At 40.3% G+C, this 4,333-nt stretch overlaps 1 long non-coding RNA gene across 1 annotated transcript; it reads left to right on the forward strand.

Annotated features, from left to right (window-relative positions):
- Positions 1-1,029: 1,029 nt before the first annotated feature.
- On the forward strand, positions 1,030-3,993 carry LOC116965498. Its single transcript, XR_004409401.2, has 3 exons — positions 1,030-1,300; positions 2,743-2,815; positions 3,684-3,993. It is a non-coding gene; the product is annotated as an uncharacterized LOC116965498 (long non-coding RNA).
- Positions 3,994-4,333: the final 340 nt, after the last annotated feature.

Genomic DNA, 4,333 nt, shown 5'->3' on the forward strand with positions numbered 1-4,333 from the left:
AGAGCATACAATATGATATATAGTGCAGAGGAAGCATTCTTTTCTACTCAGCTTTGTGCCATGTATTAGTTTTATTTTTTTTCTCTTAGATAATATAAGAAGTAGCATGTGAAAGTCATTGTACAGTCTTCTTACCAATTTGTATCACCATTTCTGGTAAAATTTTAAGGGAATTGTACACCTCCTCCAGTCAATGTACTGGATAGCTCTGGTAACTGTGATGGTATTTTTAATAATCATAAAATTTACCTCTGACTTTTTTACTAAATTGAAACTTTTCATATGGTTAATTGCTTTTGCTGTTTTGCCAGAACAAATTACAGAATCATAGTCTGGTTGAGGTTGGCGGGGACCTCTGGAGGCCATCTGGTCCAACTCCCCTGTTCCAGCAGGGAGACCTAGAGCATGCTGCCCAAGACTGTGTTCAGGTGGTTTTTGAGGATCTCCAAGAATGGAGACTCCACCACCACGCTGGGCAACCTGTTCCCATACTGAGTCACCCTCACAGTAAAAAAGTGTTTCCTGATGTTCAGGAGGAACCTCCCATGTTTCAGTTTGTGCCCATTGCCTCTTGTCTTGCTACTGGGCACCACTGGAACAGTTTGGCTCTGTCTTCTTAACACCCTCCCTTCAGGTGTGTGTACAGTATCATGAGATTCCCATCTGCATGGCTTCTCCAGCCTGACCAGTCCCATCTCTCCCAGCCTTTTCTCATAGGAGAGATGCTCCAGTCCCTCCATCATCTTAGTGACTGTTTGCTACAATCTCTCCAGTAGCTCCATCTCTCTCCTGTAGTGTGGAGCCCAGAACTGGGCACAGTACTCAACTGGTGCCCTTACCAGTGCTGAACAGAGGGAAAGGACCACCTCCCTTGACCTGCTGGCATCACCCCTCCTCGTGCAGCCCAGGATACCTTCTTTGCCACAAGGGCACAGTGCTGGCCTGTGTTCAGCTTGGCATCCACCAGGACCTCCAATAATGTGATGTTACAAATAGTGTTTTTTTCATTCAGGCTCCTGTCAGGTATACAGGTGCATGGAAAGAAGTAATTCACATATAAATTTCCTACAGTGTCTTAGTTTGTGCTGTTTGTAAGCATATGTAGCAGCCATGTTGACCAGCGGAGGCACTGAATCCTTGACATTCTTTGTACTTGAAATCACCTGGTCTTCTACTGGAGGCTGCTGGCTTCTTGACAGTGAGCTGAGGATTTACCACTGGAACAGTGAAACTGACGATGGAGATACGGAAAACACCCACTCTCCGTTCTGACCAGAGATGAGCCTCAGCTCTGCACAAGGTGAGGTTCAAACCCAAATCTGGTTCAAATTCCTGTCTTTCAGTTCTAGGGTATGACTTATAAATCAATACTGGAACAAACTGTATCATAGCTTTCTGGCCAACCACTGAAATCTACGGACTACCTGGTGCTTTCCTATATACACTGCATATCCTTAGGAGAAACAACAGATTCCTTACAGCAGTTCTACACTAATGTGAAGTAATAGTGGGAGCATTTTCCATTTCTGTGAATCTAAACGCAGATACTTTGGCTCCTACAAATGTATATTGAAGAACAGAGCTCTGAATGTCCGCTAAAAAGCCTGCAGGTTGTTCCGCATTTCTGATTTCTGGCAGAGCAAAGTCGTCTTTTCAAAATTTGTAGTTCTAGCTCTGCAGAGCAATGTCATAACAGAATTCAACATTTTTGCATATTGAAGGTCCATTGCTTCTTTAGGACTGTATCATGCATCTTCCTGGCAACAACAAGTGATAAGGGTTTTTGAGATTGTTTCAAATTTTTTGAAAGTTCTCCAAGAAATGGGAAATATTTCTTTCACATTTTTTTTTTTTAAATGACAACTGTGTGAAGTTTCTTACAGCTTTGAAAAGCTGAATCTAGAATATGAGGAGAATCACACATGTGTGATAATCTGTCCTGTTGTCTATGAAAGGATTTTAAATCACATTTATAACCAAAAAGAGAGAGAGAGGATGCTGGAATATTTTCTAAATTTGCATATATTTTTTATATACATATCCACAGACTTGACATTTTAAAATTCCACCAGCTGAATAACACTATGTTCCTATAAAGGGTTACAACCCACATGCATGCCTACAGGACATCTGAAGTTTTCTATGTCCAGCACTACATTCATATATTAAGTCTTTAAATATATGTAAGTATATACATACATAAGTCTATAACTATATATATGTACATACATACATACATACATATATCTATATGCTACATTGTCATTTGTTCTTCTTGGGCTAAACTACACCTAAGACTTTGAAGACAGCAAGCTGTAGAGCTGTAGAAAACAAGTTACACCTACATCAATGTTCTGTTTACCACAGATACGCTACAGAAGGCAAAGGAGAATGCTCCTACATGTCCTGAGAAAGCATCAGCATCCATTTGCTAAAGCATCTCTAAACAAAGCTCCCAAATTCAAGGACTCTTATTAGAACTCCTTCTGCTTTATATACTTCCATTTCTATTTGAGAGTTGTGCTTCTTGTTGCTGTGGGGTTTTTTTAGAATAAGCATGCTGAGTGGATCACAGTCCTGCTCGTAAAAGAAGCCTGGTTGAGTACTGGCTTTTATCTTTGATCTCAGATGAAGACTTTCCAAGCGTGGCTCAGCAGGTAGCTGACTGGCCCTCCTGCTCACTTTAAACTTTAAAAGTGTCTTATGTCACACAATGATTTCTTTGTCTTTCCTTTTCAACAGAGTCCCTTTACTGAATCCACAAGAGAAGAAAAGCTTGAACGGAGCTGGAAAATGAGGACATCTTTTCCCTCGGGTAAGGTACATTTTCACCTTTGTGAGAGGCTGCTCCATCCTTTCCAGCACAACATTTCATAATAAAAACATCCAGTGCACTATGTGAAGTCTGCTTTTTTTCTGCAGCAGCAAACTTCTTTGTTGGGTATAAAGGTATAAAGATCTCAAGTGCACATAAAGATCACAAAGTGCAGCACATCACTGTTTGGATGTAGTGCCTTGTTCCTGAAAGCATATAATATCTTGGATGTAAAAGCTCGTTCCCATTCAGCTGTGCTAGCGTGGCACCGTGACCAAGCTAATGGGTCTTGTAGCTTGAGGGAAAAACGATGCTACAACTATCCTGTATTGGCTTCTGAAGCCACTGGTTTTTTCGCTCACTGTCATCTATGCTTCACTCCACAGTGTGAAGCAGACATGACTTACATGATTCTCTTGGTTTCGGGGGCTTCTAGCTAGAACTGTTCTTCCACTTATTGAGGAGGAATCTGTAATTTGACATCAAAAACGTGCAGAAACTGTTTTTTAATTTCTGCCTGTCTCATGCTATTGCAGTAGGATCATAATATGTTGCTGTCTTCTTTCACTCTGCCTCTGTGGTGCCTTAAACACTGAAGTACCTCAGAGCACATCAGAGTCACACTGGGTTTCCCAGCTGAGGTCTCAGACTGAAATGAGGCCATATTCCATATAGTTTAAAATTTATTAGGAACCCAAATCCAAGTGCTAGCTTTGAAGGATGAAACCTCATGAACTACTACCAGAAAACAGAATCTTCCTGACTTCACGATAGAACAGTTTTAAATGGAGTGCTAGAATATTCCAGTGTGTAGCATCAATCTTTTCTGATATGCAATGAGTAAATGTTTCTAATATTTTTGTTCTAGCACCTTGGCTTCCATCAGGAGATGTAATGGTATATGTCAAATGCTAAGAAGACTACAGCAATTCTGTAAGACATATGTAAGCATCAGTATTTCTTCAAGAAGAATAGAAAAGCTCAGGGCAGAGGAGCCCAGCGTTGTGCTCAGGATTGTACTTACATTTGTGGAACCAAGGGATAGAACAACTCCTGCGCCTGACAAAAAGTCCTCTCATGCTTCTGCCTGCTTCAAGTGGATTGTGCTACCTTCTCTTCTTCAGGAAAATTAATGTGTTACTGCAGATATACTGCTAAGGTCTTATTAAAGCAAATTATATTAGAAGATTTGTAATTAAATAAATGTATTTTTTTGTTTGAAAAGCTCTGTCTATCCTGTTGCAATCCTGTAATTTGCAAGTGTCTCCAAATTACAAATGGTTGTGTGTGCCTTTTACTTTGTAATACCACTATCGGTTTCCTTGCCTATGAGAGTTGAAACTTGAAATCAGATCCAAGTAGTTATTTGGGCAAGATTTCCTTAATGTACTCTTCCCTTACTTTGCAAACTTGCTGCTGATAAGCAAAGAGATGTACTGCAGACAGCACTGTAGGGTGAGAGTATGAGTGTTATATTATACACTTTTCTTTCTTCCCATTTTTCATTTTCTTTTCTGC

The sequence above is a fragment of the Tyto alba genome, unplaced genomic scaffold (assembly GCF_018691265.1).
Source record: "Tyto alba isolate M040663 unplaced genomic scaffold, T.alba_DEE_v4.0 Super-Scaffold_13, whole genome shotgun sequence".
Lineage (NCBI taxonomy): Eukaryota > Metazoa > Chordata > Aves > Strigiformes > Tytonidae > Tyto > Tyto alba.